The sequence below is a fragment of the Vulpes lagopus genome, chromosome 9, assembly GCF_018345385.1.
Source record: "Vulpes lagopus strain Blue_001 chromosome 9, ASM1834538v1, whole genome shotgun sequence".
Lineage (NCBI taxonomy): Eukaryota > Metazoa > Chordata > Mammalia > Carnivora > Canidae > Vulpes > Vulpes lagopus.
The window spans coordinates 7,842,284-7,868,839 of record NC_054832.1 but is presented as its reverse complement, the minus strand read 5'-3'; positions in this window follow the sequence as shown (position 1 = coordinate 7,868,839).

Sequence of the window (26,556 nt, the reverse complement as noted above, 5' to 3'; positions counted from 1 at the left end):
ACTGATGGGTAGGGTGTAGCCTTTCCTTCGGTGACTACAGTTTCTCACATCTGACTGGTGTCCACGCTGTTCCTTTTGCTGTCACCTTCATTCCCTTTGTTCTTCATGTATGTAACTTTGGGAGCTAGTTCACAGATCATCCCTTCCAGGAACTCCCCACTGGTAGCCCAGGCATGGCCAGGCATCTCCGCTCTGCTTCTGTAACAGACATATCTCTATATTTTCACAGTGATGTGTATTGGACTTTTGATATGTGTGTCTTGCCCATCCAGCTGTGCCTAATAAAAGAAGGATTTCTTTTATTATTTTTTTTAGATTTTATTTATTTATTATGCATGAGAGACACACACGGAGAGAGAGGCAGAGACACAGGCAGAGGGAGAAATAGGCTCCCTGTAAGGAGCCCGATGTGGGACTTGATCTCAGATCCTGGGATCACGCCCTGAGCCAAAGGCAGACACTCAACCACTGAGCCACCCAGGCATTCCTGCATCCCTCTTAATATATATAGATGGTGTCTCATTCATTGTGTAGCTCCTGTGCCAGCATAGGTCTTGTCACATGGTGGAACACAATAAATGTTTAATTTAGGGTAGGGTGGGTGGCTGGTTGACTGGATGGAAATGAAGGATATTCCAAGTGGATGGAGCAATATGAGTAAACAATTTCAAGAAGCAAGTGTGAGGTATGTGAAAAGGAATAGTAGGGGTTGAGGTCATAAAGGAAACTTGGAGCTGTATCCTAGGGGTGCTAGGCTGAGAATTAGGGAATCTATCTAGGATGCAATAGGTGATCCTGGTCAACTGATGGGGATAATTCAGTAGAATTCTATCTGTGGTCATGCCTGTGCCTTTGGGTAAGAGCCACCCCTCTCTTTACTCATCACAGGATTTAAAAGGAAGCTTTCAACTTTCATACATGATCCTATGTCTTAGCTATAGCAACAGGTCAAGAGATGGACAGGGAACTAACCAGGAACCCTGTCTTCTGGTTTAACCAAAGATGTACATGTGACCCAAATCAGCACTGCTGGAGAGCTTCTATGGAATGGTTTTCCAACCTGCACCAGGCAGGGAAATGTCTTTCCTCCCCTGGTGGTACAACTCTGGGGGTGTGTGCTGTAGTTGACCAGATCCTCCACCACCAACAAAAGCAGGTCTAAAGCTGCAGATTCAAAGTGATGCACAAAGAGGAACGAAGGTGAGAAGCGTAGACCCTGGTGCCAGGCGTCTCAGCCTACAACCTGTCCTTCCTGGCTAAGCCAGTTGAAGCTGGACCTCTATAACCTACAATCAGAATTCACAGCCTCTCTCTCACCCTGATGCCACCAACAGCAGGCTTAAGAAGAGCCTGGAGACAGCCCCTCCCTTATCACCCCACACTGTCCAGAAACCTATTCCAGAAGAGAGACTGTAATAAGAAGTGAACATGCACCTTCTCTCAAGAGGCAACAAAATAGAATCCATCATGTCTACATCCCTGTTTATTCTTCTCATCCTTAGGATCATGTTCAGGGGAGTGTTTTTTGGTCAAGTCCTCCCAAAGTCCCAGTCTTTCATGACATCCACCATCACTCAGAGGTAGAATTAGAAGCAGTCAGAAAAGGACCACTTTAAATCTCTTACACCAAACCCACGAACTCAGCCTCTCTTTTCTTACAATGAATGAATGGACCTTGTCTCTATTTTAAGCAAACCACTCTACATTACACTGGATTGCATCTCTTCTCACCCAGGAGGACTTTGTTCTTGCATTCAATCCTCCCCTCTCCTGCTCCATCAAGTTTTCCTCTTTCTCCTGGATCAATCCCAGTTATTTATAAACCTATTGTAATACCTCCCAACTTCACAAAAGGAAAAAATACTGCTGACCTACTATTCTCTTCTAGCAATTGCCAATCTCTTTTTCTTTTTAAAAGCTAAACTTCTTTAAATAGTTAGAAATAGAGAGAAGGCTTTAAACAAGATGATATATAGATAAACTAAACCAGACTCAGTGTTTAAAAGAGGTAACAAAATAACATCACCTTCTCCAGAGTCTCACAGTCAAAGACAGAGGATGTCAGGAATCATGCATTAGACGTATAATAGTATAGAAAGATTTCTGTATCTGTTGAAGACTTTTTGCTATGGAATGCAATAATAAGAAGAAAAGAAGCAAGAGCTAGCTGAGAGACCTAATAAAAAATAGACATTTCAGACTCTTGCCTTGGCATGAATTTGCATCTCATTAACATCGTGCTGATAAGAGGTCTTATTTCCACATTTATTAAAGAAAGAATTATCTCTTTTCAATGGTACTTGAGTCCAATATTATACACATAGCACATGAAATGCAGATGAAGTTTCAAGCCCATCATATCCTAGGTTTGAAGGGAAGAAATGAGCTGATAACAATTATATATAATTTCTCAAGCCACAGACTAGATGTCATTTAATCTATTTAGCTTCCTAAATAACCCGGGCGGAATTAATCATTTCTTCTTTCTAGTCTTATAAAGTTTCTGAACATACTTTAAACTATACTGTAGAATGTGATGGAAGGACAGTCACAAATTGAAATACCATAACTACAGAATAGATGTGTGATAGAGTCTACCATTTATGATTTGGGAGAAGATTTAAAAAAGGAAAACAATTAGCAATGTAAAGTAACTATCAAAATCCCTGGTACTAAGTAAGCCCCCTTTAATTATGCTATATAATGATTCCTTTCTTTTGTTTCAGATACAAGAGATGGCCAGCAATTCCCCTGGCCACTGACAACTTACTCCCAAATAATTACAGTCTGAATGGCCAGGAGTCTGGCTTTAGTTTTTGTTTTCAAAGAAGATAGGAAACAAGATGAGAAATAGACCCTATTCTCTTTTGAGGGCATCTCTCCTCAACAGGTAACTAATTTTTTTTTTTAACCTAACGTGATGACTAGCTGCCTACACACAGAGAAAACATAAAAAAAAAAAAAAAAAAGAAAAACAACAACAACAACAAAAAAAAAAAAACAAAAGAAGAAGAAGAAACAGCATTTCCAGCTGCAGCTGCTCTGTTAGTTTCCTTTCTCTCATAGAAAAGTAGAACACACATTCATCCCCTACATCACAGGGCACAGTACGCATTGTGCACGTCACTGTGATGCCAATGTACAGTGGTGCGTTTGGAATTAACGCAGATGAAAATGTGAACATGGCAATGGAAGATGGATTATATAGATGTCTAGGACTATTCATCCCTAGACTAAATGATCCCCCACTTACTATAGATTTTGGTTATATTTTTAACATAATGAATGTGTCTTAAATATTATATTGGCTATCAGCTGTTACTACCACAGCCTGTCTGCCTTAATCAAACTGAACATGTGATTGCTGTCATAGGCAGAAGTAAATAGGATCTAAACGAGGACTGGCAGAGTTCTTTTATCAATAAAAATAAATGTGAGGTTAGTGCAAGTGTTCTGAGATGCCTATTCTGGCTTCTGTTTACCACTTCTGCTTGGAAAAAGGGACAATGGATTGAAAGGGGTGCTTCTGATAAGGTGCTCAGTCATGTTTATAATCTGTATGTCACGTATGCTTTTTAGGCGGACACAGAGCACACAAAAGAGACACCATCTTACAAGCGGGTTTCTGTGGGTAGAGAAGAATCAGAATTCAGGCTGTTTGTGCATCTGATTTTATGGTTCATGTTTGACTCAGCCTGAGCCTCTTTCTTCCCACCCTCTACAATTAGCATTTCCCCCACCTGGGATTTCACAGACCAGCAGTAAACATACTCCAAGTTTCATTTCCATAAAATGACTGAAGATGGGTCCCCTGAGTGAAGACCGCCTTCTACCCTTCATCTTAAAATTTTAAACCAGCAGATTTGATAATAAATGTTAAGGTTGTGCAATTAACATACAAAGTGGCAGCTGGAAAGGGCACAGCAGACAGGCGTCTGGCTGGAGTCACTTCTGTGCCCTGGAGATAGAAAATAGCTAATAAATGCTGTTCTCTATTTATGTGTTGCCTTCTGAGACACTTTGCTTTGAGTGTTTTCTTAGTAGAGAGTTCATCTGGCCTCAAGAACTCACCCAAAGGAGGGAGAGGCCACTGTTTTTTGCTTTAGATTGGCAGGTAGAGAAAGTGGAAAAACTAAGAAATTATGTGAATTTCCAAAGAAGACAAAAAGTTTATGGTGACTTTTTTTAACATCAGGTGGAATTGAAGATTAATTCATCCTTTGGACTAATATAATCTATTAACATGTGCAAAATGCTCATAAAGTGTGCCTAGTACATTGTGTGTGCTAAATAATAGCCAGTATCACCACCTTCATCATCACCGTCACCACCACCAAGAGACCTCCTATATTTGTCTTATACAACTGAGCCAACAGAGGCTGTGTCGAAACTGGTTGACTATCTAGGTGGTAGAGATGGTAACTGGTTCCTGGTAAAGAGTAGCTCAGTCCCTGAGTTGTAACTTGGATAATAAAAATATTTGGGTGAAGAGCTAAAGAGGTAAGCTGGTTCTCTAGTTAAAAGCAGGAAACAATCAGGTCAAATAACTTGGGTTGTCTGAATGGCTACTGCTCCACGCTGTCACCACAGGACAGCTGATGGGTTCATGCAGCTCTCTGTTCCCCAAAGTCCTCATCTGCAAACCTGGGGCCATACCATCAGAGTCATGGCCCCAGGTATGTGTAGAGAGGAACTGAAGTCATGAAGTCATGAATGTAAAATGTTTGGCACAGGGGCTGGTGTCAGGGAAGTAAATGGTAAAGGCCAGCTACTTTGTTAAAGGATAAATCCATGGCAGTTTAGGGCATGGACTGTGGGTGGAGACCGAATGACTTGAGCTTTAGTCCTGGTTCTGGCAATTATTTTCCTTGCACAAGGAAGCCTTCTTAAACTCATATTCTCTCCTGTGCAAAATGGTAAAAATTACAGTGCATATCTTATTAAATTATTGTGAGTCTCTCTCATGAAATCAGTCAATAATGTATATTCCTACTGTTGTTACTAACTGGTTAATAAGTGCTAACATTCATTCAGTCCTTACTATACACCAGATTTGGATGAAAATACTCTTCATGTACCATCGTGGTTACCTCTCCTGGAAACCATATGTAATAGATAACAAGAGTTTCCTCATTTTAATAAAGAAATCAAGACAGAGCAGGTAACCTGCCTGAAGTCCACATTTAATATTGTCAGAGCTGAAATTCAGACTGACTTTAAAATGCTAGAAAAAAAATGCTAGAAAAAGAAAACCAAATTAAACCTAAAGTAAGCAAAGGGAATGATTAAAATAATAAAAAAATAAAACCAGAAATCAATGAAACAAAATAGACAAACATAGGGAAAATCAACAAATTAAAACTTGACTGGGGGGTTTGTCTATGTCCAAGTGATTCAGAGATTCTGTTTCCAATTTTCTTTCCTCCCTTCCCTACTTAGAAGTTTTCCATAATCTATGAAGAGTTTAGTTCTCATCTTTTTGTGGATTCCCTTAAGCTTTCACAAGCACATTTGAATTAACAAAATCTAAACTTAATTCATGTCTCTACCCCTCCTCTTGAACAACATAAGTATCTTAGAAACCCTTCCATTAGATTATCCCTCCCTGCCTTAATTACAGTATTTAACACTTTCATTTCACAGTGTCATTAAAATCTAAAATTACTCATTACCATTATCATGGGCATTGTTTCATAGGCTAGTTCTTGTTCAGATTTTCTCGTGTGTTGATTGATTTGCTTGCTTTCCCTTGTGCATACCAATGCTCAGAGTCCAATTTCCATTTATCTAGAGTCCAGGATTTAGTAGTTTCTTCAGCCAAGGTATGTGAGTGGCAATCCTCTTGAGGTTTCTTTTCTTTTCTTTTGGAGGGAAAAAGGTTGTGAAAATGTCCTTCTCCTTTGTTCTTGAGTGATAATTTAGCCCAGTATGAAATCCTAGATTGGCGTGCTCCCACAATACACTGAAGATGCTATTACATAGTCTTCTGGCCTCAGAAATCACTATCAACAGAACTGATATTTCTTTGTAACAAATCTGTATTTTCTCTCTGGTTGTTTTAAAAATCTCCCTTCCTGGGTTGCCTGGGTGGCTCAGTTTGTTGAGCATCCAACTCATAGTTTTGGCTCAAGTCATGATCTCAGGGCTGTGGGATTGAGCCTCATGTTGGGTGGCTCTGTGCTGGGTGTAAAGTCTGCTTGAGATTCTTCTTCTCCCTCTGTCCTTCACCTTGCTCACACTCTCTGTGTTTCTCTTTTTTCTCTCTTTTTCTAAAAATAAATAAATAAAATCTTAAAAATCCCCCTTCCCTTTGGTCTTCTTTTCAATGTGATATAACTAGGAATGAATTTATTTTTATACTTCAGTGTTTTACTTACCACTGTGTTTCTCAAATATAAAGATCCATATTTTTCATGAATTCCAGAAAATGCTCAGACATTCTTCCTTTGCATATGGCACTGCCCCATCTTTATTCCCTTCTGGAACTCCAACCTTTTGAATCTGTCATCAATGTATTCTAATCTCTCTTCCAGATTTTCTATCTCCACACTGTGTGTGACAGTCTAGATGAGGATTCTCAGGCATGACTCACTATTCACTAATTCCTTCTTCAGTTGAGATTAATTTTATGTTTAATCTCTCCAATATTTGAGGGCTTTCCACCTAAGAGCAATATTTTTATTGCTCTTCACTGTAGAACACCAAACAGAATCTTTTCCAAATTTGCCCATTCTTTATTCATAGGGTCTTTTAGTTGTTTTTTTAAATTTTAATTTTAGGTCTTAAATCATTTAAATATGCTTATTTTGTACCCATTTTAAGACTGCCTATTATCTCAGCCTCAAGGCAACTAATCACGCTGTTTGTGTCATCCATAGACTCTCCTGCATAGCTAATACTTTCCAGTTAGTTGCTTGCTATTATCTGTTTGCTTTTTTTTTTTTTGATATAAACTCATCTCATCAAGAGCTTTTAGGCTTTACTTCATTTTTCCCTGAAAATATTTCCTGTTTGTGTTTTCAGTCTGTTCCTCAAGAAAAGTCTGAGCTCCCATGGGTATCTTCAGATTGGGACCAACTTTTATGCTACTTTGTTGGCCCACACAGGTAATGTTAAGTGAAGGCCCAGGTCCTCTTGAAGCAAAGTCCTAGGTTCTCCAGCCACAAGAAAGTCTCTAGTTTTCCTTCTTCTGGAGCCCAGACAGAAACTAGCTCCCTCTTTCAGACTCTTTTTCTGTTTTTTGTTTTTGTTTTTCTGTCCTGTGGAAACTTTGCATTAGAAATCCCTTATTCCTTATTTTATTTTTGGCTAAAAGATAACTCTGAAGTAGAATCTAAATGAAACTCAGCAGTTAATAAAGAACTTTTTAAAATTGAGAGTCTGTTGACTCAGATACTTCATGAAGATTATCCTTGAGCTAGCCAATATATCTTCCTAGATAAAGAAGGAAAATATTAGCAAATATAAGCATACCTGTTAGCATAAAAATTAAGTTAAATCTGCATTTCTTCCATATCTTATCATCATAGAGCTGAATTTCTTTCTAACTAACTTTGCTAAAAATAAGCAAAAGACTTTCTTATAATACTGAAAGATTTACAACACTATAGTTACCAGAATTCTTGACTTGCAACCTTGAGGCTAGTCTATATTTGCTGTATAACAAACATTCTTAAAAATGTTTGTTCCATAACATTGCATTTATTGCCTCACATTATAAACAATGTTTGTCTTAAAAGGTTGATCTAATCCACCTACTATGGTGATAAAGTGACTCACTATAATTTTCTCACTGTAACATCACTGATCTAGTCCTAATTAGCTCGATCTTTATAAAAAGACCATAAAGACATTCTTAAAATGAGGCAAGTGGCTAAAATTATAGCTAACCTTGTAAGACATATTTATAAGTGAAAGTGGATGACAAATGGATTCACTTGAAAATATGAAATCTCCAGTTGGCTCTGAAAGCCTGTCTACTCAGGGTTCAGAGCTTTATGGGAAGGTCTGGGCTCTAACTCCCATGTGGCATGGATCCAGAACCTTCTCCCATGTCATCAGTATTTTAAAAACCCACACCCACAAGTTATGTGGCAGCTTTATACTCTGTCAACTTAATTCAGCTGGAAATATATTTTTCAAAATCTCATCTGCATGGTTTTTGGTTCACATTGCCCTCAAGAAACATTTTGGCAAGACTTAGAAGGGGGAAGGGTAACAGAAGCCATGTTAATGCTTAGAAAGTCTAGGTATAGTGACCTTGTCATGACCTCCTGGCTCATCTTGTTGGCACGGGGCTGGTAGTGGGCCGCCAGCTTCCAGCACTCACTGAACTTTCTTCAACTTCCTTGGAACTTCTTGGTAGCTCCCTGCCAAAAGACACCAACTTCCCCCACACATCCTCTACACTGTTACAAGCAAAATCTCAGAGGTAGTGAGAGACAGACTCCAGTTCATCCCCACAGGTCCATGTGTCCTTGCTCTCCCCCACTTCACAACCTCCCTTCCCAACCCCTTGTTTTGTTTACTTCAAGCCCAGCAGCAGATACAGAAGCACTGCCTTATGAAGGCTGTTTAACCAGTAACCACATTTGCACAAAATCTGATATTTATGATAAGCTCCTTATTCTCTGCCACTTATGATGGCTCCATTTCTCTAACCAAATCTTCACTAACACAGGTACCAAGCCCTCTACCACTCCCCTCCTCAGGGCAGTTACAGCACCCACATCAGTGCTTCCTACTTGGGCTTTCAATTTCTTCTTCTTTTCTAGCACCTGAGAATTTCATTCTCTTTATTATTAGCTTGTGAATGCATCTATTTAAATGTATTGTTTTATTGAAAAATTGTACTTGCTTGTAGGAGGAACATCTGCAAATTGGCTGAGAAGCACCACATTGTCAGAAAAATAAGTCCTCTCTGGTTCACCAATCCTATTATCCCTACTTAAATCCCTTTCTAAACATTCCCCACCTTCCAGGAAAAACTCCACATGAAGCCACCTGTTAGAAATTCCATCTGTGAGAAAGAGCCCATCCCAGGACCCTGTTCATGTCCTGAAAATATTGGTACTTAATGGAAACTTTTTTTCTCAAGTTTTGGCTCTATGGGTTCAGCCACGGACTCTGGCTCCTTGACCAGAAGAAAAACATTAGTGTTAAAGCTGTGTTTTATTCAAGTCACTTTAGAATAAACAGCTCTCATCACAAACAGTTTTAATTTCCTTTCAAAAGCAACACAACCTTATTTCATATAGAGAAAAAATATTCCTTGTGTTAATATCATTTACTGCCAACTCCTTGCTGAGCCTAAATTAATTACAAAGAAGCGTTAATTTAGCTGAGGATTGCTCAATGTGTACCATCTCCACATATATTAATCCCCAAATATGTTAATAAGATCTTCAATGTCTTTTCCTGATGGATGTTGTTCATTTGGGGGCAGTGTTCATAGGATGGGGGGAGCTGGAAAGAGAGCATGCTCAAAGAGGTGTCTCAGTTCACCTCACCACAGGAGACCATGGCAGTAGCAGGTGTGTATTAAAGTTCTGTAATTCACACTTTGTAGCTCCGAGTCTCTGCTCACATGTTGGAGGAGGTCATCAAGAGGATGTGAACACTGCCTGACCCACAAGTTGACCCTGAACAATCGGAAGCTCCTCCTGATCCCCTGTCCTTGGAATGTGCGCTCTGTCCTCGTTCCTACAGTGGAAGCCATTTTCAAGGATGCAGCCTGGAGCAAGGAGAATGTTATTGAAACCATCATGACAATGAATGTGACTGAACCCTGTTAAGGTCTTTGTATAAACTGTCAAGATTTGGCAGGTGAGTGCAAAGATCTGCTTATCTAACATCACCCAAGACAAGCCTTATATATAAACTCCCTTGCTTACTAAACCTTCACCTACCAATCTGGAGTGGTCTGCTCCTTCCGTCTCTTCTTGACCTCTGTGTATGGAGACAATTTCAGATCTCACCCAGGGAAACCTGAGGTTACAAATCAACATCCTGCTGTTTCATCTACCTTCAAAACAATTTCTCCAGGTCCACTGGATGTCTGGCAACATTTTCCTGGTTTTCAGCACATAGGCGTAATATCATCTTTGAGGGTCTACCCTATCTTTCCTTTCTTTCTTTTTAATGTGAGACAAGATTCCATCAAAATCCTAGAGGAGAACACAGGCAACACCCTTTTTGAACTCGGCCACAGTAACTTCTTGCAAGATACATCCACGAAGGCAAAAGAAACAAAAGCAAAAATGAGCTATTGGGACTTCATCAAGATAAGAAGCTTTTGCACAGCAAAGGATACAGTCAACAAAACTAAAAGACAACCTACAGAATGGGAGAAGATATTTGCAAATGACGTATCAGTTAAAGGGCTAGTTTCCAAGATATATAAAGAACTTACTAAACTCAATAGCAAAGAAACAAACAATCCAATCATGAAATGGGCAAAAGACATGAACAGAAATCTCACAGAGGAAGACATAGACATGGTAAACACGCACATGAGAAAATGCTCCGCATCACTTGCCATCAGGGAAATACAAATCAAAACCACAATGAGATACCACCTCACACCAGCGAGAATGGGGAAAATTAACAAGGCAGGAAACCACAAATGTTGGAGAGGATGCAGAGAAAAGGGAACCCTCTTACACTGTTGGTGGGAATGTGAACTGGTGCAGCCACTCTGGAAAACTGTGTGAAGGTTCCTCAAAGAGTTAAAAATAGGCCTGCCCTACGACCCAGCAATTGCACTGCTGGGGATTTACCCCAAAGATACAGATGCAATGAAACGCCGGGACACCTGCACGCCGATGTTTCTAGCAGCAATGTCCACAATAGCCAAACTGTGGAAGGAGCCTTGGTGTCCAGCGAAAGATAAATGGATAAAGAAGATGTGGTCTCTGTATACAATGGAATATTCCTCAGCCATTAGAAATGACAAATACCCACCATTTGCTTCAACGTGGATGGAACTGGAGGGTATTATGCTGAGTGAAGTAAGTCAGTCGGAGAAGGACAAACATCATATGTTCTCATTCATTTGGGGAATATAAATAATAGTGAAAGGGAATAGAGGGGAAGGGAGAAGAAATGGGTAGGAAATATCAGAAAGGGAGACAGAACATGGAAGTCTCCTAACTCTGGGAAACTAACTAGGGGTGGTGGAAGGGGAGGAGGGTGGGGATTGGGGGTGAATGGGTGACGGGCACTTGAGGGGGGCACTTGACAGGATGAGCACTGGGTGTTAATCTGTATGTTGTCAAATTGAACACCAATAAAAAATAAATTTATAATTAAAAAATATTTTATTTATTAATTTGACAGACAGAAAGGGAGCACAAGCATGAGGTGTGGCAGGCAGAGGAAGAGGGAAAAGCAGACTCCCTGCTGACCAAGGAGCCTGATGCAGGGCTCGATCCCAGGATCCTGAGATCATGACCTGAGCCAATGGCAGATGCTTAACTGACTGAGTCACCCAAGTCACCGTCCTTGGTCTTTTCTTTATGAGAATACACTCTTCTGCCCCAACAGAACCAGATATAATTATAACTTCCTTAGAGTTCCCTTTCCTTTTGTTAGTACCTTCCTGGGATCATATATCATTTCTTCTTTCATTGTAATCATATGAACACATCTATCTTCTCATCTCCCTTTTACAATATAAGAGAGAGAGAGAGAGAGAGAGAGAGGCATAGAGATAGGAAGGGAAAGAAATAGGGAGGACATAGGGAAACAAGAAAAAGAAAAAGCAAGAATCGTGTATTCCAAGTCATGAGGAAATAGTTGAAATCTATACAACTATCAGCAAGACAGAGTATAGAGAACACATTTTCTACCAATGTTGATTTTATGGATTGGCAAAAGTAAGGTGATAATCAATTACTTTTGAAGAGGATACCTTGAGGATTCATGAATGTCTGTAAGGTTTGTACTGACAGCATTTACCATGTACTCATGTGTCCTCTGCTCTCACCCAACATTTGATAAAAATCTTAAGAAGTAAATTGCACAGCTTCTATTTAACTGAATTTTGTAGCTGAGAGGGCTGAGGTGACGTAATATGCCATCTTGATTAGTATGTGGCAGAGTTTGACCAAAAAATATTGTATCCTATTCTAGTAATAGGTCTATGGCATCTATCTGAGTTGCACAAAGTTGAATCAGAAAGGAAGTAAATACACACACTAGGAAAACTGAGATTATTTGAAGGATGATATAGAGCAAAGAAAATCACCACAAAGAACTGGGAAGCAGTGCCAAACAGCCATCTTTAGTATTTGGAGAACAACACCATGCTGGCCCCTGACTGCTCTCTCTGTGGTGTGACCTTGATATCATCATCCATTGAATGCTAGGTTGGACAAACCAGAACTATAGGCCTGGGCACAGTAGAGTGAAGGGTTCTGTGACACTGGAGAGACAGAACAAATCTTCAGAGCTTACAAGCATGGCCTTGCTAGGTGGAGAACATCCATGTGTCACGTAGTACAGTAGAAACTACATTTTATCAAAGACACCTGAGTTTGGATCGCACCATTGTTGCCATGTCCATGTCCCTTCACTTGGCAAAGACTTAGTTTTCTCATCTGTTAAATGGGAATGATAATCTGTACCACACCAGGAAGACAGAATAGGATTTTGTACGTAAAGCACCCATGGCATAACAGCTTAATGAATCTTCCATCTTGATCTTCATTCTCATGGGGAAGGGTAAAAAATAAAGTATAAAATAAATAAGGTCATGTGTGTGTTTGGGCATTTTGCAAGGTCTGCTCACTTCTTGTGTCCCAGTGTAAAATATTGTGTGAACGTCTAAGGTGGCTGAGTAACCAATAGATGAGTGTACTATGAGTCCCGGAGTTGTCAACCAGCACTTACACAGAAATGTAAATACTAACTTTTGTGTTGGCTGAGACCCCGTTGCTCATAATTCCCTTTAAGTAAGTTCTGGCTTGGCACGAAGAAGATCAACTCCTTCCAAGTATTTTGCTCTGGAAAGCTTATTGGAGCAATTATAGATATATTGTTCTACACTGATCTGTCAACACTGTCATTTAATTCTAGGCCTACCTCACTAGCTATAATAGAATAAAGGTTTATAAGACAATCCCAGGGCTAAATCCAAAGCCACCTTAGGACCTGCAGAGCCAGCTGCATTTAAAATGCATACCTGTGGTTCCAAAAGCTAAGCACTCCGTCTAAATGAAGGGGGCCTCGCCTCTGCACTATGGTGCTACAGAGTAATAGAAACTTAATAGCATCCAAGTGTCGGAAAGACCCTAATCACAGAAAAGCAGAGAGGAAAAAAAGATAAAGCTTGCCTCAAGAGATTTCAGCAAAAAACTCTCTAAGAGGTAATAAGGTTGGGAGTTTTTCAGGAATTGGTAGTGGGAGGCACCGCAAGTGATTAAAGGAAGAAGCTGAGAATAAGATGGCCTTGGCGCAACTTCTGGAGGCAGGGCTATTTGCCAGGTGACTCGGGCAAAATAGAACTTAGCATCCAAAGTAGTCAGTTCCCTTAGCCATAAACAGGGACCATAACACATCCCTAATGCTGTTAATGGTGGTTCTCCTTTTGCAGCTCTCTCTTTAAAAGTCAGTATATGATAGTTGGAGGAACGTGGGCTTCACGGACCCATGTTCAAGTCTTAGGGTCACCACCAGCTGGGCAACTTTAGGCAAATGAGTTTCAAATTAATTTTCTGAGTCTGTAAATAGGTTTCCTAATGCCTCAAGGTAGTGAGGTAATAAACAAAAATAAGTGGGCTTGCATATATTCAGCATATAGAATGATAGCCTATTCTCTGTTAAGTATGTTACAAAAGAAAGAGATATAATAATCATTTGGCTTATTATAATAACCACTTTCTTCTGGCATTCTCCTTCTAGCCTCATGGACTGCCCTCCTGGCTAGCTGCCTGATGTGGAAAGGTGATAAGAATGAGAACTAGGCTCTACGCAGGCTCTACCATCTACCAGCTATGTGACATAGCAATTAAGCCAACCTCTCTGAGCCTTCAGTTCTTCATCTTTAAAATAAGTATGATAGAACCACTCTGAAAAACAGTGTGGAGATTCCTCAAGAAGTTAAAAATAGAGCTACCCTATGACCCAGCAATTGCACTACTAGATATTTATCCAAAGGATACAAATATAGTGATTCGAAGGGGCACATGCATCGCAGTGTTAATAGCAGCAATGTCCATAAGAGCCAAACTATGGAGAGAGCCCAGATGTCCATCGACAGATATATGGATAAAGAAGATGTGGTGTGTGTGTGTGTGTGTGTGTGTGTGTGTGTGTGTGTGTGTATGAGAAATCTTGCCATTTGCAATGACATGGATGGAACTAGAGGGTATTATTATGTTTACTGAAATAAATCAGCCACAGACAGACAAATGTCATATGATTTCACTCATATGTGGAATTTAAGAAACAAAACAGATGAACATAGGGGAAGGGAAGGAAAAATAAGACAAAATTGGAGAGGGAGACAAACCATGAGACTCTTAACTCTGGGAAACAAACTGAGGGTCGCAGGAGGTGGGGTGGGTGGGGGATGGGGTAACTGGGGGATGGGCATGAAGGAGGGCACTTGATGGAATGAGTACGGGGTGTTCTATGCAACTGATGAATCACTGAACTCTACCTCTGAAACTAATAATACACTATATGTTAATTGATTTAAAGTTTAAAAAATAATAAAATGGTATGGTATAGTCACCCCCATTTAGTGGTTGTTCTGTATAGCAAAAAAAGATGGAGCGTGCGGAGGCATGTTATAACTTGTAAGGACCATACACCTATTAGTGATTTTAGTGGTTAAAACTGCTTTAAGGGAACACAAGGTCTTGGGGACTGAGTTGTTCAAAGTCATGCATGAACACAGACACAGAGAGGAAGAATTGAGGCAGAAATTTAAAGTTGAAGAACCTGAGAAAATCACATTTCCTAATTCACAAAAGGCAGTGAGTGATGCTAATGACTGTTTTTCCTTGGTACTATTCTCAAAGCCTATACACAACCCATATGCTACGTTTGCATGTGTGTGTATATTCATAGTACACACACATACATTACACCTGTGCATATTAAGAAGTATGATAAATGCACGTAGGCATATGCACACATTTCTACATATAATGAGAGAATGGAGTCCTATGCTTTTTTTAAGAAGGCATATTTCTATTTTAAAAGTTGTAAGCAGATTTTGCTTCTACTGTGACAACTGAATTTGACTTTGGGGCAGAAATCTCCCTTTGTTTGTTTATTTTTTGTGGGGAGGGGTTGTGAATGCAATCAAGTTTCTCAAAAGCAGATGCTTCTGACAGATTTCTCTTCAGAAAAGCAAATTGGATACAAAAGCCATGGTATACCCTGGAAAGTTTGAGTTTGTTTTTCTCCTAAATTGTCTTTTCATTGCCATGTTCCTGACAGCCACTGGACAATTCTTGTGAAGTAATTGGTCCCATTAGGTTGAGAGAAACACACTGGCTGGGGTAGAAAGGGCATAAAGATGTGATTTACCCCAGGCCGGAAGGCAGACAGTGAAGAAGTTAGCTAGTTGCCTCTCTCACTGGCATTAATTAGGAATAACTCAGATTTAGGGGGGGTTGTTGTGTTAACTGCAGTGACTCAATCATGGGTCAAGAGGCATGAGGTTTGCCCTGAATTTTCCCACTGCCCACTTTTTTTTTTGGCTCTTGTCACACATCTGAAACATTTTCTGATACCAATAGTATAACTCAAAATAAGAACTTCAAGACTTAATCTTTCTTATGAGGTTTTCACCATCAAAGAAGACATACACATGGTCAACAAGCACGTAAGAAAATGCTCCGCATCACTTGCCATCAGGGAAATATAAATCAAAACCACAATGAGATACCACCTCACACCAGCGAGAATGAGGAAAACTAACAAGACGGGAAACAATAAATGTTGGAGAGGATGTGGAGAAAGGGGAACCCTCTTGCACTGTTGGTGGGAATGGGAACTGGTGCAGCCACTCTGGAAAACTGTGTGGAGGTTCTTCAAAGAGGTAAAAAATAGACCTGCCCTATGACCCAGCAATTGCACTGCTGGGGATTTACTCCAAAGATACAGATGTAGTGAATGACTGAGACACCTGTACCCCGATGTTTCTAGCAGCAATGTCCACAATAGCCAAACTGTGGAAGGAGCCTCGGTGTCCATCGAAAGATGAATGGATAAAGAAGATGTGGTTTATGTATACAATGGAATATTCCTCAGCCATTAGAAATGATGGATACCCACCGTTTGCTTCAACATAGATAGAACTGGAGGGTATTATGCTGAGTGAAATAGGTCAATCAGAGAAGGACAAACATTATATGGTTTCACTTATACGGGGAATATAAAAAATAGAGAAAGAGATTATAAGGGAAAGGAGAGAAAATGAGTGGGAAATATCAGAGAAGGTGACAAAACATGAGAGCCTCCTAACTCTGGGAAACTAGCAAGGGGTAGTGGAAGGGGAGGTGGGCAGGGGGATGGGGTGACTGGGTCATGGGCAATGAGGGGGGCACTTGACAGGATGAGCACTGGGTGTTATGCTATATGTTGGCAAATCAAACTCCAATAAAAAATATACAAAAAAAAAAAAAAAGAAAAGAAAAAGGAAATTTGGAGGAGGACATTCATATGGGGGAGAATGCCAAATAAAGACAGCGGTTATGCTCCAAAAGCCAAGGATGCAGAATTGGGAGAGTGGCCTGGAGCAGACTCTCCCCCAGGACCATGGGAGGGTTACATATCTCTGAGGATACCTTGATCTCAGACAGTAGCCTCCGGAAGTCCCTTATAATAAATTTGTGTTGCTTCCAAAAAAAATAATAATAATAAAAGAGGAGATGGAGGGTGGAGTTAGTAGAAGACTTCATCTGAATGAAGATACATCTGAATGTTTTACCTCATTGCCATCATTCCTTATGTTCACAGGAGGGCAGAGCAGGCCAAGCCTGGGAGTAGTTAAGCAGCAATACGTCCATGCGAGTGCCTGAGTGCCATCAGTGGAACAGTGGTGCTCACTGTGGTATGCCACCTCGTAGGGTGGATGAAGGGCAGTAGTGCAAGAGAGTAATGGTCAGCTTGGGGTGCAGGGGTGGTGAGTTGGAGGAGCCCTCACCAACACTGGGAGAAGTCAGTGCTTTGCTAGATTTTAACTGGGTAGATTCACTGAATAATCAGGGGTGAGAATCAAGAGATGGAAGCTGATGGAAGCTTGCCCATGGAAGTTCTCATGGGCACTTGAGATGGATCTTCTGCTTTGGTCTAAGAGATGAGACAGGCTAACATTCAGAATAGGGGACCTGCACAGTCATTTGATTTTGAGAGCCCTGGAGGTGGCAGAGATTCTTGGTATAGAACAGCAAAAATTATGGCTCCACACCTCCTACTAAAGTGCCCCAGTTTGTCTCCTCAACAGAGACCAGGTCACCTCAATACCAGGCCCACTGATTGACTGACCCAAGGAGCCACACTTGAACCCAGGCCTGTCTCCAGGCCCTCGTGACAATCTCCCTCAGCCTGCCCAGCTCTGGACTGCCCAGATGTGTCAGACATCATGTTGGCTCCATCTCCACCAGCCTCTGCTCATCCCCCTGCAGAAACGTCCCCCTTCCTTGAGTTTTCCATTTCCTTCCTTAGTAAAGATTCCGTTTATTTCATGCCAGAGTAAGCTTCAGCCTTGAATCACAACAACGAACGTTATCTGACATCAATTGCCACTGCTTAAAGAGGTTTAGGCTTGACAGGCTGTAAAGTTGTTTGCAGAGCCGGAGCTGAGTGACAAAACGCCCGTCAGGAGGCGTAAACCTGTCAGCTGCAATTACCCACGAGGGATTCCACAGAAGCAGAAGAATTAAACCTTGTAAATCCAAAAGGCCCAATTGGAATGACTTATTTATTGGGCATCATTTATGAAGACTCCCAAATGGACTTCGCTCTTCTGCATCGGATTTTGCTTCCTTCCTATTTGCATAGGACAGATCTGCATGTGGAAAGCGGAATGTCTGGAAGGGGCCAAGGTACTATGAACTCTTCATGCTCTAGGTCAGAGCCAGAAAGCCAAAGCCATCCACCAGGACCACCACCAACAACCACAGCTCCAACATCCCTCAGCAAAGGGCACCAGAAAGCCCAACCTTGAGAGACCCCACTCTAATGCTCAACAAAACACTTTCAAAATGTGCAAGGAGAGTCGCTGAAGTTATGTTATCTGTTCACTGAACCTCATTTTTTCTCTGCTGTCTATATTGCTAATCTAAATTCCCTGGGGGCCATCTGTCTACATGTTCATAGATGGAGCAAGTCTTCGTGACAGGTCACATCCACTAGCTCATGGTTCCTTTTTTCCTTCCTCTCATCCCCAGCTTGCCAGGTGTGCCAACAGAATGCTTGACGGCCTCTGGTGTTGACGGAGCTGTTAAATGCAGGGAACCTGAATCCCCAAAGGTCTTCCAGGAGCAGAGCTCCCCTGCCAACCCTCACTGTCCCGGTTCCTGGCAGAGGGAAGCCATTCAATAGATGGTAGCTTCAGACAAGACGGCTTCAAACCATTCTTTGAAAAATGGGTAGGATTTAACTAGGGAGAAGAGATTGAAAAGGTGTCTGCGTTGGATAAAAAGGCATTTGATGGCAAGAAATTTACATTTCTTAAGAATCAAGTGGCCCTTAGCACAGTGCCCCTGATTTCATACTTGGAAATCTAATAGGCATCTCAAACACATTCCAAAGGAAACTCTTATTTCTAAATACTTTGTTCCTTCTCCTAAAAAAGGCCTTTCCCTATTCTTCCAACTTCATAAATGGCAATCCCACTCTCTTACTTTCATAGGTCAGAATATTTGGGGTCAACCTTGACCCCTCGCCTTTTCTTGGTTTCTCATCCCATATATAACCTACTAGCAAATTTTACTAACTCTACCTTCAACTTTTACCTAGATCCAACCACTTCTTGTCACCTCCTCTGCTAGTAACATTCCCAATGAAGCCTTCCTCTTCCACCTTTAGAGGGTTCTAGATCCTCTAAAGTCACTTTCTTGTTTCCATCCTCATTTCCCCGACCCTACTCCACCACAGTTTATGGTCCACACAGCAGAGACCACGTGCAACTGTGAAGTCACGGCATGCCACATAGCGCTGCTTATTACCTAATCCCTCAACTGGCACACAAGCCCCAATAGAACATGGCTTTTGAGGCTTGTTCACGGCTGTGCTCCTGCTTTCTCCCCCTTTTCACTTAGCCTTATAGACTCTACCTCATTGTTTATAAACATGAAGTGATTTGTTCTGATAGTCTTGGAGAGCTCTCCAAGGCTGGTGGCGTTTAAATGGAGTCTTGATGAATAAGAAGCATTTCAGCAAGGCGAGGAAAGCCATTCCAGCCAGAGCAAAACCACACAGCATTGGAAGGCAGTATCCCCGGGCGCAGTGTGTTTGGGTGTTATATTCACTTCTGTGTCCTCAGTAGCCAGGGCAGTGTCTGGCACACAGTGCAAACTCAATCTCTAGAATGAATGAAATTTCAATAAGCAAAGGCAGGGAAAGGCAAGACTGATTCACTCCAGGAAGAATACAAATGCTGTGTGATTTATACATGGATATAGGATTGAATTACATTCTAGTCAGGACCTTTTGTGGCAAGTGATAGGAACCCAACTTGGGCTAGCTTAGGGGAAAAGGGAAATTAATTAGATGAATACCAGGCTTATTCCAGGGGATCAGGGATTGGGTTGACCAGTAGGTCGATGTCCTCCAGCCAAAGACAACCAGGAACATATCTATAGTTAAACAAGCCAAATTTCTCATTCATTGTATCAAGGGAGAATTCTCAGGAAGATGATGTTGGAAAGAACCCATTTTAAGCTTTGGGCTTTGGGTGGGTGATTCCTTGGAGGTTTCAAAGAAGCGAGGGATGCTGTTGGGTAGCAAGAGTCATTCTGACTGGGGAATCTCAGGAACTCTTATCCGTCAGGGGGCAGGCTGGCACAAGGGTAAACTTCAATTAGTAAAGAAGTGCAGTCACTAACATCAGCCAAGACAAGGGGGTGTTGTTATTTAGTGGCTGGGACAACACTCATGCTTTTTCCTATGTTCAGAAACAATTACGAAGTGGTTTTGTTTTCACCTTGATTCATCACTGTCACATAGCAGCTTTTTTCTGATGTTGATGTCTGTGAAATTGTTTGTGTTCAACAGGAGAACATCAAGGACAAGCTGTGAGTGCCAGGCCAGCTGCAGGATGCAGAGGCTGCTTTTCTTTTTCTCAAGGACAATGAGGGAACAGCAGGAATGCAAGTGGGCTCCAAGGAATAAAGAAACCAAAGATCTGATCTCATCAGCTTCTCTCTCCCTGCCCCCTCCCACCTCTTCCTATGGCTCATCTGCATTCTCATTATGGTCACTTCCACTTATTTTGGAAAATATGGCAACAAGCTTACAAGTTTCACACTTGAAGAACTCTCCTGAAAGAACAACAACATGCTGACTTTCTCAGTTTAAGTTGAGAGAAACTTATAAAAAATATCTAAGTGGACAAGATTGGGTCTGGTGCCCATCACCAAATGATCAGCTATTATCATGTAGGCGGCAGGCAGTAGTGGGGGATATTCTGTAGGAAAACAGTAGTTCTCGATTCTTCCCCAAACCAAATCAAATAAAATGATGTTCAGCAGAGGGCAAAATCTGAAGTAGTCCATTTTTCCAGAAGCCTTCCATAAAGCCCATTGTGGGAATGCAATGATTTATCCAAGATGACACTTTCTCCAACCTTGCCAAGCTCGGGGAGACACTGCCACTTTTACTCTTTGCTCAGATGATCACAGAAAGACTGGTTGCTTCATGTTTGGTCCCTCTTAACACACATAGGATCTCTTGGCCTATAAATTTCCTTTTTGCTCTTTCTTAGAAATGGCTTTATTTTCTTATTTGCAAGGGGCCATTTGTTGCACTGGACAGCACCCTTCCCCCTGCAGCCATCTCTAACTCTTCAATGACATCACAGACCATTGAATTTCATAATAAGGTTCTTTTATTATCCCCCCCCCCCCAAGCATGCACATCAAATGGCATCTGGGGCTCAAGTCTTTGCTCAGCAAAGCAAGCGAGCAGAAGGTGCCAAGTCAAGGATGGCTTTGCTACTGACAGCCGCATCTGTTAATGGAACTGCTCCCTGCCTCGCCCCCTCCATCCTACATGCTTCTTTGCCTTCCCACCAAAGTAAGCATGTCTCGTTGATTTGAGTTGAGAAGAAAAGGGTAGCTGAAGGGGAAGGGGAAGCAAGCAAGAACTCATTGGTCACTTACCATGCAACAAGGACTATGCAGGGATAAGTACTTTTGGGGCATCTACTATGTGCTGGTCACTATGTATGACCAGCCTCTCATATTTGAAGATGGTTCTCATAAATCCCTAGTTGTTCTCTTGGCTATATAAAAAAGGAAAAGTTTATTTTACCTCAAAATAAGAGGACACTTATTTACTCCTTCCTAAACTCCTCCTCCTAAAGGGTCAAGTTTAACCCCCAATCTGCAGATGCAGAAACTGAAGATGAGCTATTTGAAGTTTCTTGCTCAAGGGCATATGGCTAGAGATGACAACACTGCAGTTTCCCAGTACATCATGTGGAATAAAAGAACACACAAAGATGGGATGGAGAAAACTCCCGTTGTGGGGCAGGAGCTGGTGTCCAAATGCCAGGAGGACACTGTTGGTGAGGGAGCACATTCTTTTTTGCAGTGTAGAGGTTTGCAGGGAAGGAACGAAATCCAGCATCTGGAGGCAAGAGACAAGGAAATAGTAGGCTGAGAAAAGAGTGTGCCTCTCACTTCACTTCTTTTCTTTTCTCTTTTTTTCTCTTTCTTTCTTTCTTTCTTTCATTCTCTCCTTCTTTCCTCCCTCCCTCTCTTCTTCCTTTCTACCAACCTACAAGTAAATGCTCCTAGCCAGGTTCTATGCTAGGAGATGGAATACTGAAATGAGTTAGCCAGAGCCCCTAGTTTTAAGGACTATGCAGAAGTTATGGTCTATAATCAGTCTGACAGTAAACTGATGTGGGGTCTAGGAACCCAGAGAGACTGTTTTTAGACAGACAAAGCAATACTTAGGAGGATAAAGGACAAGAGTTTGCAATGTGGAGTTTACTCAGAAGTGCCAGAATGAACCCCAGGACCACTTGATTTAAGAAAAAGAGATGGACTCTCAGCTTTCTTATGAATGAAAAGGAGTCATTCTCAGCCTAACAAGACAAGACGGAACAGCTGAGGGCTGGGCCTGCAGAGACTCTCAGCAGGATGGATGAAGCAGGTGGACACTGTTGGTAACAGAGCAATGGCCTCAGCTGTGGAAATTCAGTTCTTTTCAGCATCATGTTCTTACCTGCTCCCATTTTTACCTTGTTTTAGAGCCTCTCTCCATCCATTAAAGTAACTGCTTATTGAGCATCCACTATGTATCCATCATTCCCTGAACGCTACTGATAGGAGGGTAAACCTGAAGGAGCCAGTCTTGTACTCACAGAATTAACACAGTGGAGGAGTCAGAGACTGATCAAGTAGCCAGGTAAACGAAACAAATAATCACTATTTGCAACAGGAGCTAGTAAGGAAGTAAACAGAGTACCGCACTTAGGGGTCACAGGGGCAAGCCTCCTGGATACCCTGGTGCCTCCTTGGCTGTTTCACTTTGCAGGGACTGGAGCCACGGCTCATCCTTAACTCATTTACATTGGTTTTTCCCTCATTAGACTGTCTCCCTGAGTGGAGACTCACCCATTCCCTCTTCCCAGAAGAAGCATGATTTGATTCAGGATCCAGAGGAGCTAAACTCAAAGTATCTCCCATCGCAGCGATCCCAAAGGCGTTCCCTTCTGGTTCTGTGATACCCCATTGCGTGTTTGAGTTTCCCCTACAATTATCCTACAAGTGGACAGGCAATCTCTGTTTACAGTTCTCCAGGCATAAGAAAAACTACATCTCCCAGGGCATCTCCCATCTGCCATGTCTCCAGACACTTTTAGAAGCACCATTCTGAAATTGTTCTGAATGAAATTTAACACTGGTCTTAGTTCAGTCCTCCAGGATACTATGTTGTTTAATAAGTACTTTTGGGGCATCTACTATGTGCTGGTCACTATGTATGACCAGCCTCTCATATATTTGAATATGGTTCTCATAAATCCCTAGTTGTTCTCTTGGCTATATAAAAAAGGAAAAGTTTACTTTACCTCAAAATGTGGATTTATTATTAGTTGGTAATGTAACCTGAATATAGAATCTACTATCATCCTAAGAACCAATTATTTCCACATATGAAATGAAAGCCCTGAAACCCAGCTACACACAATTTTACCTTCACTCAGCCAGAGACAAGACGGCATAATGGAAAGAGTGTTGGCTTTGGAACCAGAAATGGATTCCAATTACTGCTTCCATACCTACAAGCCACTCAGCCTTTGGCAATTTTCTGAATATCACTGACTCTTATATTCCCTATCTATAAAATAGAAAAAGTGGAATCTAAAAATTAGTGTGGCAATGAGAATTAGGCATTATTTGAATAAAGCACATGACCCAGGACCTGTTAGGATCAACAATAAGCACAGCCCCAGTTTGCTTTAAAGAATCTGTTTGAATTCACAGGATGGTCTGGCAATGAGGGATTTCAAAGATCATTTAGTCAAGCACTCTTAAGTTAGCAGATGATGAAAATAAGGCTAAAAGGTTTTGCTTAAGAATACACAGAAAAATCAGAAAAAGAACCCTAAGCCTGCACTCACCTCACATGCCCTGTGTGCTCCAAAGCATTGGAATGTGGCACAGAAGATGCGGCATGCTAGGACCCATCAGGGGTAACTCCTGTCCTGTTATCCCAGGGCAAAGCCAAAGTGATCTTTTTTTTTTTTTTTTAATCTTTTCAATATATTGGTGTTACACCAAAGTTTTTATGTAAAAAAAAAAAAAAAAAAAAGGAAAAGAAAAGAAAAAAGCAGGTTCTACACCTAAAAAAAAAAAAAAAAACTGCACATCTCTTAGGAACACATGTTCCAATGCCTTATAGAAAAGCTATAGATACTTGGCTAATATGCCTCCCTGTTGTGTTTTATCTCTGGGGAGCTAAATTTTTTTAATGTGCATATTAACACAGGCTGTCAAGCTTTAATTAGTCTGCCTTTGATTGTGAGAAACTTTACTTACCAAGATCAACTTATTCCCCATTGCCTGGTCCCCCCATTAAAAACCCATTTTAAAGGTTTAGCTCAATTATCTGGGTTGAATGGTTGACACCGAACTATTTCAAATAATAGAGGCTGGCAGATAATTGGAAGCATTTTTCATGGACAAGATAAGGAATGGAATACAGAGGCCCTCTAAGTAGAGGAAGTAGAGTTTTTGTCAGAATTTTTATTAGAAAGGATATTCCCACACAAGTTCAAAAAACCTAGTGCCAAACAGAGTCATGGAGCTTGCTCCCTACTGCCTAAAAAGTATAGATTTGGATAGAAAAATGGATCTGAACAGAAAAACACAGCGATTGGACTGTAATTTAAGTGTGTATGCATCTTTTGCTCTTAGTTTTTGTTTTTTGGTTTTTTTTTTCAATATCTTTTGTTGCAGAGAAAAGGAGGATACTCTAAAATGGTGGGTTGGTTTGCATTCAGGTCCCTTCTGAGCTCTCTCCTCTCAGCAACTACCCTGCCAGTTGGCTCCCTTTGTCCAGGAGAACTGCATGCAGTCCCACAAATGAGCAATGCTGCCCCAGGGCACCATCTTTTCTCACCTGCTTTCCCTTTTGCCTAAAATGTCCTTCCCCTGCTTATCCATCAGATAAACCTGCACCAATGTTGCTGCCCTCAAACAGTGTCCCCTGGGTCCTTCAGAGAATGGAAACCACTCACTTGACTCACTCATTATGCCCTGGCTGCCTCTCCATTATAACACTTACCACTCCCTATTATCATAATTCAAATATAATTATAATAGTAAAAGCAACACTGAATGTTTCTTTATTCTCCCATCAATTTACTATGAATGATAGCATGATCTCCATTATATGGTGGAGGGAACTGAATCCCAGGGGAGTAAAGGAAATTGCTGAAGGTCACAGAGCTAGTGAGCGATGACCTCTGCTGAGAACCTAGGTTTGATGTCAAGCTGTGCTCATCCCTGCCTTTCTCTTTGGGATACATGAGGCCCCAGAGAGCAGAAGGCTCTGTATTCATCACAAAGAATATTAGGCTACCTAAGACTAGGATAATTACAGATGGTCCCTGACTTATGATGATGGTTCAACTTAAGATTTCTCAGTGCTACAGTGGTGTAAAAGTATTCACATTCAGTAGAAACTGTACTTTGAATTTTGCCTGTGGTCACAAAGTTATCATGTGATAAAGCCACTGTCTCCAACCAAAATCCATAGTGTTTGTATAACATGCCCACACCTATGACTATGTGATTCCAATACAGATCCTATAAATTTTGATTGTCCTTGTCAATAGAATTTATGTACAACAAGGGGAGGGATAATATCTCTCATGTTCATGGTGATATCCCTATGCCTAACTCAGTGCCCAACATAGAGTAAATGCTCTTTGCTAAATACATATTTTCAGAGATTACTATCCACATTTCAAGGGCATGAAAATCATGGCTCAAGAGAGGGAGTAATGTGATCAGGACTAAATGCATAGGAAGCTGTGAATTTGTATTCATTTCCAGTTCATTGGACTAATAATCCAGAGTTCTCTACTTTCCAACCAAACCTCCAACCAGGAAGAGATCCAGATGTTACTGGAATAAATTGTAGCATGTTTATTAATTTATGCAATAAAAACTTGTCGCATGATTGGATCTTACATTATAGTGGGGGGCACAGGCATTAATGGAACAATCATGCAACCAGATGTGAAACTGCAGTGATGAAAGGTGCAGTGAGGGAAGTACTGAATGACAAAAAGATATAAAAATGGGAGTCTGATGCAGAAGGCTAGCTCGGAGAAGGCTTTCCTGAGGACATGCAAAGCAGGCAAGGATCTAGAGGATGAATAAGCAATAATGAAATAAAAAGAAAGAAGAGCAACTGCCTTGAAAAAGGTCAACTTGATTCATTCAACAGACATATACTGAGGATATACTGTTCATCAGATACTGTAATTAGGTGCTTGGGATGTAATGATGAGCACTATATATATATGGTCCCTGCCTTTATGGCAAGTATCATGTCAAAGAAGAGAGACACTTAAGTTAGCAATTGTAATGGAGTTTGTAAATGCTGTTAAAAGAGAGGTATTAAAAAGAGAGAGAGGTATAGCATGCTCTTGGAGCACAAAGCAGAGTAGTGCATGTGTGGGGTTGGGAGAAAGGGGCCGCCGTGTCAGCGGAAGCTTCCCATACGAAGTGAAAATGTATAAGCCAAGATCTAAAATCTGAATAGTCCTTGGATGTGCTTTGCCAACCTGCTTTTTTGGGAGGTCTAGGTGCAAAGTTATGCATAATTAAGACTCTTAGAGCTAGAATCTCTTTT